The sequence below is a fragment of the Herpailurus yagouaroundi genome, unplaced genomic scaffold (genome assembly GCF_014898765.1).
Source record: "Herpailurus yagouaroundi ecotype Mexico unplaced genomic scaffold, PumYag 162, whole genome shotgun sequence".
NCBI lineage: Eukaryota > Metazoa > Chordata > Mammalia > Carnivora > Felidae > Herpailurus > Herpailurus yagouaroundi.
Genome location: NW_024412403.1, coordinates 13,509,139 through 13,524,165, shown reverse-complemented (window position 1 = coordinate 13,524,165; position 15,027 = coordinate 13,509,139). Strand labels below are relative to the sequence as shown.

Below are 15,027 nucleotides of genomic sequence, written 5' to 3'. Positions count from 1 at the left end.
CATTATTGACCCCTGCCTCCTGGTGTCCACACCCTTGCACAGGTGTCCACCCTCCTAGCTTGAACCTGGGTTGGCCTGTGGGACCAGTAGGATGCTGTGAAAAGTGGTGGTGTGTGGCTTCCAAGGCTGGGTCATAACAGACATGGTGGCTCTCCTGGATCACTCACGCTGAGGGGAGTGGTTGACATCCTATGAGGATGCTCAAGCAGCCCCATGGAAAGGCTCATGCAGGAGTAACTGAAGCCTCCCACCAACCTGCAGGCAAGTGAGGGAGCCATGACCCGGGCACATCCTTCAGCCCCAGTTGAGCCTTCAGATAATAGCAGCCCAGCCAATGTCTAACTACAACCTCAGGAGTAGCCTTAAGCTAGAACTACTGAACCATACCACTTCTGAAATCTACAGCCATAGAAATGATCAGAGATAATAAATGATTATTGCTGTGTAAAGACACTATATGTGGGGTGATTTGTTCACAACAATGAACAATACAGGAACATGATTTTATTTCAAACATCAGTTATGTGGCGGCAAAATGACAAAACTAATCATGCATGATATCCATTCCTGTGGTTTATAATTGATATGATTCTTTCACTTTTATTCTTTAGTCATATTAGTGCCTAGATACACCTGCAGACATTAAAAACTGAGTATCATTATAAAAATATTGTTTTCAGTCCACGATTTCAATTTGGCAATTGTTTTTTAAGATTTTAATTTTTTTATTTTTTATTTTTATTTTTATGTTTTTAAACATTTATTTATTTTTGAGACAGAGAGAGACAGAGCACGAATGGGGGAGGGTCAGAGAGAGAGGGAGACACAGAATCCGAAGCAGGCTCCAGGCTCTGAGCTGTCAGCACAGAGACGGACGAGGGGCTCAAACCCACAGACCACGAGATCATGACCTGAGCCGAAGTCGGCCGCTCAACCGACTAAGCCACCCAGGTTCCCTAAATTTTTTTATTTTTAAGAAGAGAGCAAGTGGGGAAGGGGCAGAGAGCGAGAGAGAATCTCAAGCGGGCTCTGTGCTGAGCTCGAATTCATGACCATGAGATTACAACCTGAGCTGAAATCAAGAGTCCGATGCCCAACTGACTGCACCACCCAGGCTCCCCTAAAGACTTTATTATTTTTTTTATTAAAAAAAAATTTTTTTAATGTTTATTTATTTTTGAGAGAAGCAGAGACAGAATGCGAGTGGGTTAGGAACAGAGAAAGAGGGAGACACAGAATCACAGGCTCCAGGCTCTGAGCTGTCAGCAGAGAGCCCGACGTGGGGCTCGAACTCACGAGCTGTGAGATCATGACCTGAGCCAAAGTCGGATGCTCAACCGACTGAACCACCCACATGCCCCAAGACTTTATTTTTTAAAGTAGTCTCTACACCTAACATGGGGCTATTAAAATAAATAAAAGTAGACCACATTTGCAATTGTTTGGGTAGTTAAATTCATGTGCCAGCCCCTGAATTTGGCAATTGTAAACATTTATAGTCCTGAGGTATTCAATCTATGATCAAATGTGAAGGTATTTTTTGAATCTAAAGGAGTAAAAATTGATTTCGTACCTGTTACGGGCAAGGTACTGTCATAAAACAAAGGTGAGTGAGATGTGGCCGCTCTCTTCAAGGAATAGATTCTAGTAGGAAAATTAAGACACATGTAGTACACAGACCCACATTTTGATGGCTAAATGCCATTCCCAATGAAGAGGAACCCAGGATTCTTTGAGAAAGACCAAACAGGGAATGTAGGAGAGGAGGGACATTTCTACCACAGAAAGCAAGATCAAAGAGCAGTGGTGTCCTGTCATGAAAACTCAGAACCAACTTGAAGGAATTGCCATGGGTCTAAGGGAGCATCAAAACCAATAATGCACTGATGGTGAATGGATAAACAAAGTGTGGTATATACGTATACACAGGAATATTATTCAGTCTTTTTTTTTTTAATTTTTTAAATGTTTATTTATTTTTGAGACAGAGAGAGACAGAGCATGAATGGGGGAGAGTCAGAGAGAGGGAGACACAGAATCTGAAACAGGCTCCAGGCTCTGAGCTGTCAGCACAGAGCCCGACGCAGGGTTCAAACTCACGGACGGCGAGATCATGACCTGAGCCAAAGTCGGCTGCTCAACAGACTGAGCCACCCAGGCGCCCCTATTATTCAGTCTTTAAGAGGAAGGAAGTTCTGACACTTGCTACAACATGGATGGACCTTACGCTAAGTGAAATCAGCCAGTCATAAAAAGACAAATACCGTATGATTCCACTTACAGGAGATGCCCAGAGAAGCCAGATTCACAGAGGCAGAAAGTAGAAGGGTGGGTACCCCAGGGACTGGGGGAGGGGAATGGGGAGTTCTTGTGTAATGGGTATACAGTTTTGGTTTAGAATGATGAGAAAGTTCTGGAGACGGATGGCGGTGACGGTTACATAACAATGTGAATGGATTTAATGCCACTGAAGTGTACACTTCAAAATGGTAAATTTATGTTATGTATATTTTACTGCAATTAAAAGAAAGAGAATTCTTAGAAATGATTATAGCCAGGAAAGATGTTCTCTTAATCTAATACATACACTGTAAGGGCAAAAAATAAATAAATAAAATAAATAAATAAATAAATAAATAAATAAATAAATAAGAATAATGACTACAACTGATTGAAGCAGTGGGTTATATAAAAAACCCAGAGCAGAAGGTAAATATGAGTGAACAGAAGTCAAGTAAACTTACGCTCACTTCCAGAGGCAAAGATAAGGGAATGAAATTCCACTATGTGTTTTCTCCAACACCACAGGCAGTTAGCTCACTCCTAACACCATCTACCTGCAGACTGTGTCACGTCCCACAGGTTAAGGACTCAGTCCCACTATACTCTCCCCCACCCCCGCCCCTTCAGATGCCGATTACAAGTCCAAGTTGTTACCTGTGCTTCTGGTGACCTGCCATAAATTGGAGCATCCCACGATCCCCCCTTGGGTTGAATTAACTTGCTACAGAGGCTCACAGAACTAGCTCAGAGGAACATTTTACTCGCCAATTATTGGTTTCTTATAAGAGGGTACAACTCAGGAACCATCAGATGGAAGAGATGTGTCTGGCAAGGTACGTGGGAAAGGGTGTGGAGCTTCCATGACCTGAGAACTCTGCTCTCCTAGCACCTCCCCTTATTCACCAACCTGGAAGTTCTCTGAACCCCGTCCTTTTGGCTTTTTACGGAGGTTTCGTTACATAGGCAGGATTGATGAAATCACTGGCCAATGGCAACCGATTCAACCTGTATTCTCTCTCCCTTCCTCAAAGGTCAGGGGTCAGGGCTGACATTTTCAACCTCTATTCAACCTCTATTTTCCTGGTAACTGGCCCTGATCCTTAGACGCTTTCCAAAAGTTACCTGGTTGATATAAACGCATGTGCGGCTAAGAGGGGTTTGTTATGAGTATCAAAACACTTTATCGCTATCGTCACTTCGGAAATTCCAAGGGTTTTTGGAGCTCTGGGCTATAGATGGGGACAAAGACCAAATATGTATTTATTGGACATCACAGTATCACAGACATCTTCGAGGAGAAGTGATAGGGCATCCAGGCAGAGCAAGCAGCCAAGGGAAGGGTTTGAGGTGGGACGGCGATGGTGTAGCAGAAGAGCAGCACGAGGCCCACTTGGCTAGAAGCCGGAGAGCGTGGTTCTTGAGTAAGAGATGGGGCAAAGAGCTGGCCGGCGGGAAGGCAGGACATGGGACACGGGAGGGCCCTGTGATATGTGTGGACTTACTGCTGAAGGAAGCCAGTGGGACTGCTGGGCAGAAAGAACATGTTAGAAACTTGAAAAAATAAAAATCAAGTGTCAATGAAAATGGGAGGAATCACACACTCTCACACAGCTGCAGTTGTATGACCGAGTTCATTCAGTCTGGAGGGAAGTGTCTCAGAACACAGAGACATTAAGTGTGTGCCTGCCCAGTGGGCAGCAAGTCCATGTTTACTCAGGGACACAAAGAAACACGCATGAGAAGGTACATCTGGTAGCAAAGCGCATAGTCAGGGTTCTTTGGAGAAACAGAACCAACAAGATGCACATACACCTGTGTGCGTGCGTATGTGTATACCTGTATAAAATACAGAATCAGCTCACCTGATTATGGAGGTTGAGAAGTCCCAAGATCTGCAGCTGGCAAGCTGGAGAACCAGGAGAACTCATCGAAGTTCCAGTCAGAGGATAGGAAGAGACGGATGTTCTGATTCAAAGGGTCAGGCAGGAGACGTTCCCTCTTATTCAATCTTTTTATTCTATTCACGTCTTCAGTTGATTGCATGAGTCCCACCTATACCGGGAGGACAATCTGCTTTACTCAGTTTACACATTCAAATGTTATTCTCACAAAAAAGAACAGCCTTACAGATGGTCAGAATGAAGTTTGACAACATGTCTGTACCTACCCCCCCCCCTCCACCGGCATGGCCTACTCAAGCTGACACATAAAGTTAACTATCATAAGAAGTATTGGTAGCAACATAGGTGCTCAGCCCAAGGGGATTTATAATTAAAGTGTAGTAAATGGAAAGCATAAAATGTACTGCTGACCAGTTGCAAGCAATGAAATTGTCTCATATCACCATATGGATAAAACAGAAAAAAACGATCAGTATCAGGTAACAAGGTAAAAAACAAAACAAAAGAAACAAACTTATTTTTATTGAGACTCTAGAATGAGACCTAAAAAATCTCCCCCCATCAAAAAACCCCCAAATCATAAACTCATTGTGATATTCAACAAAAAGAGAAAGTTCCTTCCCCTAAAACAATGTATTTGCCACCACTAATGGTAGCCAGTGCTATAACTCCTTATTTGGAAAATGGATCATTAAAGAGAAATATGTGAACATTTATTTTACCTTTCCTACAGAAACTGTATTTCAGGATGACCAAATGGGCCTGAGGGATGAGAAAAGTCTCTGCTTTTTACAGAAGGAAACTGGTTAATTAAAAAAAATTTGTTTTAATGTTTATTTTTGACAGAGAGAGAAAGAGAGAGAGAGAGAGAGAGAGAGAGAGAGAGAGACCGAGCACGAGTGGGGGAGGGGCAGAGAGAGAGGGAGACAGAATGGGAAGCAGGCTCCAGGCTCTGAGCTGTCAGCACAGAGTCCGATGCGGGGCTCAAACTCACAGACCGCGAGATCATGACCTGAGCCAAAGTTGGATGCTCAACTGACTGAGCCACCCAGGCGCCCTGGAAACCGGTTAATAAATGTACAAAAGTCATGATATAAAATCCCCATTGTGCAAACTCTAATGAAAAAACTGACTCAAGCAATATCCATCAGCAGATGACACACCCTTTAGGTGAAAGACTGACGGCAAACAGGGTACCAAGTGTCATGCCAGAGATTACTTGCTGGTTGACAGGGGGAAATGCAATTTTTTTTTTAATGTTATTTATTTTTGAGTGCGAGTGAGAGAGAGTGGGTGAAGGGCAGAGCGAGAGGGGGTAGGACAGAGGATCTGAAGCAGGCTCTGTGCTGAGAGCAGAGCCCGATGCAGGGCTTGAACTCACGAACTAAGAGGCACCCAGGCGCTCCGAGAAACACAATTCTACACAAGCGATCATGCTGCCAGAACTCAGCAGATCCTAGCATCATTAGTAACAGGGCAGCCAGATATTCTAAGCAACCTGGTGAAGCCCACAACATCACTTTTAAATATTCTTACTAAAAATATTTAATATTTTTGTTAGGTCTAAGCAGGATTCTAGATTTAAATGCCACGTGACAGGAAGTATAGAGGACAAGTTAAATGACCACATGAGGAAGAAACCAGCCAGATTCAGAATGGCAGAGTAACTGGTTTGGTTTTCTCAATAAGACAAGGATATGAAACAAAGAAAAAACTGGGAGTTGTTCTATGCTAATTCTAACAAACCAACTGTACTAAAGTTTTGTTTTTTTTTTAATTTTCTTTTTTTGAGCGTTTATTTATTTTTGGGACAGAGAGAGACAGAGCATGAACGGGGGAGGGGCAGAGAGAGAGGGAGACACAGAATCGGAAACAGGCTCCAGGCTCTGAGCCATCAGCCCAGAGCCCGACGCGGGGCTCGAACTCACGGACCGTGAGATCGTGACATGGCTGAAGTCGGACGCTTAACCGACTGTGCCACCCAGGCGCCCCTGTACTAAAGTTTTTTTAAGGACAACTGGAGAAATTTGAATGTGGGCTAAGTGGAAGAAGATGCTAAGGAATTAATTTTCTTATGGCGACGAAGGAATTATTCTGGAAGACACTGTCCCTTAAGGTTGAGCTGCTGTGATGTTTGTAACTGACTTTAACATGCTTCAGGAGGGGCGCCTGGGTGGCTCAGTTGGTTAAGCATCCGGCTCTTGATTTCAGCTCAGGTCAGGATCTCATGGTTTGTGGGATTGAGCCCTGCGTCCAGCTCTGTGCTCACAGCACAAAGCCTGCTTGGGATTCTCTCTCTCTCTCTCTCTCTCTCTCTCTCTCTCTCTCTCTGCCTCTCCCCTGCTCACCCTTTGTCTCTCTCTCAAAATAAATAACCAAACGTTTTTTAAAAATAAATAAAATGCTTCAATAAATTATATAAGACAAAGCATGAAGCAAAAAGTGGCAAAATGGTAATTGTTCAATGTAGGTGATGGGGTCAGTAAATCATTCTCTGTACTCTTCTGAATATTTAGAATTTTTCATATGTGAAAATTCGAAAGAGCCAGTGGGGCTCTTGGGAAGAAGAAATTCAGGAGCTTTAGGAATCATTTCACATATAAATGTTACATCCAAACAGAAAATGGTGGGTCTAATTCTTGCTGACATATTTATCTTTCCATTAAACCTGTCTCAGAAAGATTATTTCCTCGACACAGTAAGACAACACAAGTTCCGGTTGTTAAGAGAAATTCTAGGTCATAACGTGGTGAAACTGGCCAGACACCCAGCGCTCTCTAGTAGATTGGGAACTCCAGCTCAGGGCCCAGGAATCTTGGGCTCTCCAGAAGCCTGGGGCTTCTCACCTGGGCCTGCCTATTCTTACTGCAAAGTGGGGATCTGTATCTGTTCAACCGCACAAACCTAACTTCCAACCATGTGTAGTGCTCCAGCATAGGGTTAGCAGCTGCCAGGATGAAGGATGTCCCTAAGGGGCTTCCCATCCTGTAGGAAAGACAGTAGAGAGAAAGGTAAAGTCAAAAAACCTGTGGGTGCTGATCAGGGTTATGAAGGCAAATAAATGAAGCACTGAACGAATAGAAAGGGAAGGACTGATTTGGGCTGGGGTACAGGGATCATCTCAAGAAAGACCAAGTCTGGAAGGGCAGCAGGTTTTCTTTTTGAAGCAGAAGAGAAGACACACAGCAGGCCATGTCATGAGCAACAGAACAAAGGGGTGTCTGGGTGAGGCCAGATTAGTGGGAGCAGCAGATGAAAAACCCGAGACCAGATCGTGGCAAACCTCCAAGCAGTTTCTTTGATTCTGGTGCCCAAAGCAGCAAATGCTCGAGGGCCACAGAGGAAAACCAGGAAAGCTGTGTTTTCAAAAGGTGATTCTGGAGAGGTAAGGAGGACCAGCTAGAGAGGAGAGAGGACAGAGGCAGGGGTCATTAACCTTTTTTGTGCCATGGGCTCCTGCTCAGGATAATGTCCCTAGGTGCTGCTGTGGTCTGAGTGTTTGGTCCCTCACAAATTCACATGTTGAATTCCTAACGCCCAGTGTGGTGATAATTAGGACGTGAGGTCTCTGGGGCGGTGCTCAGTCAGGAAAGTGGAGCCCCACGAGTGGGATTGGTGCTCTTCTAAAACAGACCCCACAGAGCTCCCTGCCCCTTCCACATATGGGGACGCAGCCGGAAGCAGCAGTCTGCAACTCACTAGAACACTACCAGGCCGGCCCCCTGATCTGTCTGGCAGCCTCCAGGACTGTGAGAAATTAATGTCTGTTGTTTATAAATACCCAGCCTCTAGTACTTTGTTATGACAGCCTGAATGCATTAATGCATTAAGACAAGTGCAGAAAGTCAAGTGCACAGGCTGACAAAGGAAACACTGTTGAAATTCTAGCATCAAAATGTATTTAAAATTTGATATGTAATATATGTGCTTCTTTATTAATACACAGAATGACAAGATCTAGTGATGAGTCTAATAACTTAGGATTTCAAAGGAATGATGAGTGTAAATAATAGTCCGTATCAGTTGTAATGTGATACAAAAACATCTGGAATTTCCATGGGTGACATAGACACTGGTACTGCTATGGTTTGCTGTCTCTTCATAATTTACAAGACTAATGAATTTTTCTTCGAGGTTGGTGGAAATATCAACCTAACTGCTTTCCCAGCCAAGTGTAAGGCCTCCTGAGTTCTATCCAAGGACCCCTTGGGACACCAGTTAAAGACTCCTGGGACACCAGTTAAAGGCTCCTGAGCTTGAGGGTGCCCTGTTTCCCCTGAAAATAGATACAGCACTGATGGGTAAATTTTTAGGATCTTGTCACGTTCAAGGAGAATCCATTTTCTTTACAAGGTCTGAGTTCACTGATTCTTTTGGGTGAGATGGACTGGAGCACGATATTAACTAAGGCTCTAAGTGGCTCCCCACAAGTGAGGTATTAACTATAGAGAGGAAAAAACACCTTTATAGTGGAGAACTATCCCAGATATTATAATGTTGACCACAGAGCAAGTGTCCAACATTCAAACAATAATAATAGGACACACTGAGATCACAATACTCCAGACCCAAAATGTGTAACCAGAATAATCTCAAGGAAGCAATCAGATAAGCCCCAATTAAGGGGCCCTCTATAAAACTAGGCACTTGTCCTCTAAAAAATGTACATGTCATGACAAAGTAAGGCAGAGGAATGCTTCCAGATTATGGGAGATTCAAGAGATTTGACAATTAAATGTCTTGATTAATCCAGGACTGGAGCCAAGCTTGAAAACAAAGGTTTATAAAAGATATTATTGGGACAACTGGCAAAATATGAACATGGAAAAAAATATATATATATATTTATTTATCTAAAATTTTTTTTAAAGTTTATTTCTTTTGAGAGAGAGAGTGTGTGAACATGGGAGGGGCAGAGAGACAGTGAGAGAGATAGAATCTGAAGCAGGCTCCATGCTGTCAGCATGGAGGCCGATTCAGGGCTCGAACCCACAAACTGTGAAATCATGACCTGAGCCGCAACAAGTCAGATGCTTAACCGACTGAGCCACCTAGATGTCCCTACAATATTATTGTTTAATATATTTTCCATGTTCAGATGGAAAATGTTTGGGTGGCTCAGTCAGTTAAGCATCCAACTCTTGATTTCAACTCAGGTTATGATCCCAGGGTCATGGGATTGAGCTCACAACGGGCTCCATGCTGTCTTGTGATTCTCTCTCTCTCTCTCCCTCTGCCCCCTCCCCACCTTGAGTTCTCTCTCTCTCTTTCTCTCTAAAATAAAGCAAACAAAACCAAACAAAAAAAACAGTATTGTATTAATACTAATTTCTTGAATTAGATGATTTTTCTGAGATTATATAAGAGAATGTTTTTGTTGTTAGTATATTCTGAATTATTTAGGTGTAAAGGGTATATATTAGTAGTCTTAGTGATTCGGCAAAAATGTCTCTTTTATTAGACAGACACATAAATATACATATATATACATGTATATCCAGACACATATACATACATATAGGGAGAGAGTGTTCATGAACAATTGTGACATAAAAATAAAAATGTTGGGGCACCTGGGTGGCTCAGTCGGTTGAGCGTCTGACTTCAGCTCAGGTCATGATCTCACGGTCCGTGAGTTCGAGCCCCGTGTCAGGCTCTGCACTGACAGCTCGGAGCCTGAAGCCTGCTTCAGATTCTCTCTCTCTCTCTCTCTCTCTCTCTCTCTCTCTGCCCCTCCCCTGCTCATACTCTATCAATCTCTCTCTCAAAAATAAATAAACATTTAAAAAAACCTTAAAATAAATAAAAATGTTAACAATCGGTTGAATCTAGATAAAAGGTATAAAGAATATCGATCTATCTACCCACCTACCAACCTATTTCTTGTAAAAAAAACAGTGAAGTCTCCCTGAACTTGGCAAGATCCTATTTACCCCCTTGTTGTATAGATAGAGCTTATCTATAGTGATATCGAGAGAGAGAGAGAGAGAGAGAGAGAGAGAGAGAGAGAGAGAGAGAGAGAAGGAGAGAGGGACAGAGAGGGGGATAGGGACAGAGAGAGAAGTGTAATTCAGGATAATACCAGAAGTGCTATTTCTAGGTCAAAGGTAAATACTGTGTACTTTTGTTAGATACCGCTCAATTCCCTTCATCAGGGGATGTACCATTTTGTATTCCCACCACCGTGTGTGAAAGCCTACTTCCTCACAGCCTCGCCACAGAGTGGTTTGTCAAGATTTTGAGGTTTTGTCCTGATGACAGGTGCACTGTAGCTTAAATTCGTGTCTTGTGACATGCACAGGGCTTTCATTCTTCTACCAGGTAAGTGGCTCCTAAGACCTTATTTCAGAGAAATGGCTTCCACTTAGGCTCCAGGTACTTGCTCTTCAACCCCAACCCCCCTTTCTTCCCTGTCTAGACAGATAAGCTCAGTCAGATTGTAGGAGTGGGATCCTCACTGTCATCATCATCATTATCAAATCTGCCTAGACAAGAGAGGGCACTCAATACATTTGTGCCAGTGGTACATTGGCACGGAACTGGACAGCTTCCCCTCCACCTCTTACATCTTCCATCTCAATATCCACAGCAGCCTCCTCTGGGGGGCACACAGACAACACCCTCCGCATTGAGTGGTGACAAAAAGGAGGTTCAAGGAGATGAAGTGGCTTGTCCAGCCTGTAAGTGGAGAATTTAGGACTAGGGATCACACGTTTGGGTCCCTACTGAGTGCCTGTAAAGTTAGGGTACAGTCCCCAAGACTACCCTCACTTCTGACACCACTGGCAAGTCCAAGGATTCCCACAACCACCCTAAGTTCAAGAATTCACTAGAAGGACTCTCAGAACTTGCTGAAACCTAGTATACTCGCTGCTATGATTTATTAAGCGAAAGGATACAGATTAAAATCAGCCAAGGGAAGAGACACAGAGGGTCCAGGAGAGTTCCACACACAAAGCCTCCAGCTGTCCTCTCCCAGTGAAGTCATGGACAGTGTCAACTCTTGGAAACAATGTGTGGCAATATGCATGGACTACTGCCAACCAGGAAAGTTTACTCAAGCCATGGTGTAGAGTTAATTTTAATTGGGCTCTGATCGTGAGGACATGGTCAGTTGCCCACATGGCTGACCTCAGTCTCCAGTGTATCCAAGGATTGAGCTGATACTGCATGACCAACACCCCCACACAAATCACATTGTTAGACCATCTGGCACGGCCCAAGGATCCAAGTAAACAAAATCACTCTTATCAGGGAGGACATTCTCAGGGTTTAGAGACCACCTCCTGGCTGAGGGCAAAGACGAGATCTCTCTTTGGGCAAGGTTAATTCTTTACTGCACAGTGCCCTTTCCTTGTAATCCATTATAAGTGGGGGTACCTGCTCACCGTCACAGAGGGCTCGGCCTCTGCACCCATGCATCTGTGATGGAGTAATCCCCCTGGCTGAGCACCAGGACTGGGGAATGGAATCCAAGCATAACAGAAGGGAGGATGGCACAGGGGAACTCAGGAGTGAACTAAATGATGGCCTTTGTCAAGAAAAAGTACAATCGATACTGGTGACTGAGAATTTGCATCTGATACTTTTCTCTGCTCACCAAGGGTGGAAGAAAAGTGCTAGTTTGAGCACCCTGTCTATTGGGTCAGGCCCGGCTGGCCTCAGTATCATTCTCTGAGTGCATCCAGGACCCCTAGGTGGTGCCCATTTTCAGTTTAGGAAGCAAATTTAAAAAAAAACAAACAAAAAACAAAGAAACAAAAACAAGGAATCCAAAAGATTAACAAACCTCAGCCTTCTATCAAATCACATTTCCTGCTGAGGTACTGTTACGGTGAAAACTGGCTTGCAATTTGTGCAAAAGGTATTGAGTTCGCCTCTTTATTCGCTTTTTAAATCTTAGCCGTGGGAAAGTTGTGGACATTTGGAAAAATATTCCACCCCCAAATAGGATGAAGTTCAACAGAGATGAGACCAGGGGTCACAACAGAGAGGAGAAGGAGAGGATGGGGCGACAGGGAGTTGGGAGTGAGCAGAGAAGTCTCGTTCACTTTCCCTCAGAGCTTCCTCTACTGTGTGATCTGAAGGAGGACGGGAGACCTTTGCTCCGGCTCCCTGAGCCCATCCCAGCTGCTCTTTTCAGGATTTCCATTGTCTTCCAGCCTTCCCTGGAAAGGACCCCACAGCCACAGGCAGCTGTTTTATTTCTTCATAACACAGAAGCCTGGAAAGACCCAAACCCAACACCTGGGTTACCAAAGCGTTGGTGGGTGCTTATTTGGGCATAAGATTGAAATAAGACTTCTTACTCAAGACTTGCTCCTCCCTGCCCCCTTCCTCTTCCCTGTCTCATTCCCGCAAAGGAACCAGAACCTTCCTCCCAGGGATACTTTACTTATTGATTAACAAGTATTAACTGAGCATCTATTAATGCCAAGCATCGATGGGAGTGATGATGGGGAGACACAAATGATAAAAACAAACCAGAAAAATACCAGCGGGTGACCATTATTTACAGGTGAGTAAAATAGTGTTTGGTAGAGAATGGGTGGGTGGTTTTCCCATGATCAGGAATGGTCTAAGAAGGTGACACTGAGGGGCACCTGGCTGGCTCAGTCAGAAGAACACACAACTCTCGATCTCAGGGTCATAAGTTCGAGGCCCACATTGGTTATAGAGATTACTTAAAATAAATAAAATTTAAAAAAAAAAAAAGGTGACATTGAAATAAAGACTTGAGGGGCGCCTGGGTGGCGCAGTCGGTTAAGCGTCCGACTTCAGCCAGGTCACGATCTCGCGCTCCGTGAGTTCGAGCCCCGCGTCGGGCTCTGGGCTGATGGCTCAGAGCCTGGAGCCTGTTTCCAATTCTGTGTCTCCCTCTCTCTCTGCCCCTCCCCCGTTCATGCTCTGTCTCTCTCTGTCCCAAAAATAAATAAATGTTGAAAAAAATATAGAAATAAAGACTTGAAAGACAAGAATGGGCCAGCAATGTTAAGAGCTTCTGTGGGGAAAGAAAAGGGAAAAAACCTTGACTTGATGAACCAGCCCTGACTTGCCCCAGAAGGTGTGGAATCAACTAGGGTGAACTGAACGGACTGAAACATGGCTTCTACACCTTGTGGAATGAGTGAAAGAGAAGTTAATAGGGAAATTAAGAAAGCTACAGTTCTCTCCAAGAGGGGGAGAGGCAGGTTAAAGAACAGGGCTGTGGGCTGCTCTACTGAAACCCACCAAAAAGTCTCCAGGGTCTTCCTACCAGATTTGCCCCACTGGGGACCTGCATTATTTTTAGCATAGTGAAGTGGTAATGAGCAGGACGTTGGCATCAGACGGATAAATCTTTGAATTCTGAGTGTGTGACTTTAGGCAGAAACTTAATGAGTTGGAGCCTCAGTTTCCTCCTTTGTAAAAGGGGTATAATGAACTCTCCCACTCAGGGAGGTCAGGAGGGCTAGATGCGATGGCCCGGCACAAGGGACCACAAAGGGCAGTGCCCAGCCCTTGGGGTGGCCCAGGAGGACTGCTCAGAGGGATAAGTAGGGTTCCCTTTGGCAGCCCCAGGGACAGGGTTAGGGTCAGGGTCTAAGAAAGGAGTAAGGAATGTCTTTACAATCTGGTGGGCTCTCTTCCAGCAAACTCCTGGCAAAGGCCAAAGGGCACTATCTCACGCTGCTGTTACATAACTGGTTATATAACTGCTTATGGGGAAACATAATTCTACTGAAGGCTGCGATTTAACAGAACCATTTGTAATTGTTTTAAAACACATCATTTCCCCACACCAACATGGAAACAGCCAGCAAAACAGGCAATGCAGGTGGCTTGTGACCATGTGTAAGGTTCGGATTTCTAGGGATTGTCAACATAAACTGAAAGAAAAAGGCAAAAGTAAGCCCATCTTGTTTTGGGACATAGTAGATCAGAATTCCAGTCCTGCTTGGGTAGCCTTGGGCAAGTTGGTTAACCCTTGCCCAAAGTGTGGTCCGTGTGCCAGCAGTAGAAGGATACTTGGGAGCTTGGTGGAAATGCACAATTTCAGGCTCCACCCTAGACCTGCTGATTCAGAGCTTGCATTATTAACCAGATCTCTAGGTGATTTTAGGCGCGTGAGAACTGGGGAAGCATTCGTTATACTGCATACCTGAAATACAATATTGTATTTTAACTGAAAGTATTATTATTGTTATATCTTTTAAGTAAGCTCTATGCCCAATGTGGGACTTGAAATCATGACCCTGAGATCAAGAGTCATATGCTTTACTGTTGGACCCAGTCAGGTGCCCCTTAACTAACTGGAATTAAAACGGAAACTTAAAAAGCCAAAAAAAAAAAAAAAAAAAAAAAAAAAAAGAACTGGGGAAGCATTTAACATCCCTGAGAGTCACTCTCCTAAGACAGGGGCCAAAGTGGCTTTTTAAACAAATTAAATATAAGTATAAACAGCTTTTTTTTTTTAATTTGCTAAATCATTCTCACCAATTTATTCTTCCCAACAAGTTTTCAAATCCTTTGTAAGCACTCTGCCAAAAAAGAAACCCATTGGAATTCTCATTAGAATTGCATTAAAAATATAAAATAATTTGAGAATTGACATCTTTATAATATTTTCCTATCCAGGAACATGGGCTGTCTCTATACTCAGTCTTTTTATTTTTTATTCAAGTATAGTTAATATGAAGTGTTGTATTAATTTCATGTATACAATATAATGACTCAATGATTCTATACATTACTCATAATGATCAAATCTGCTTCACAAATTTTTATGTCATCCTTGTGTAGAGGTTATATTAATCTTCTTCATATAGTCCCGATTTTAGTATATGTGCTGCCAAACAACCAA

At 43.6% G+C, this 15,027-nt stretch overlaps 1 long non-coding RNA gene and 1 other non-coding gene across 3 annotated transcripts in view; both read right to left on the bottom strand.

Annotated features, from left to right (window-relative positions):
* LOC121036019 (uncharacterized) overlaps positions 1-15,027 on the bottom strand; it is a 65,050-nt gene that overhangs the window by 39,391 nt on the left and 10,632 nt on the right. The window contains exons 1-2 of one of the 2 annotated variants that reach the window (XR_005793189.1): positions 13,952-13,963; positions 4,146-4,335 (exon numbers count right to left, since the gene is read on the bottom strand). This is a non-coding gene — a long non-coding RNA (uncharacterized LOC121036019). Of the gene's footprint in view, positions 1-4,145; positions 4,336-13,951; positions 13,964-15,027 lie in introns of those variants that run through there. The other variant, XR_005793188.1, reaches the window with a different exon arrangement.
* LOC121036544 (U6 spliceosomal RNA) lies at positions 14,922-15,024 on the bottom strand. Its single transcript, XR_005793380.1, has one exon. It is a non-coding gene; the product is annotated as a U6 spliceosomal RNA (small nuclear RNA).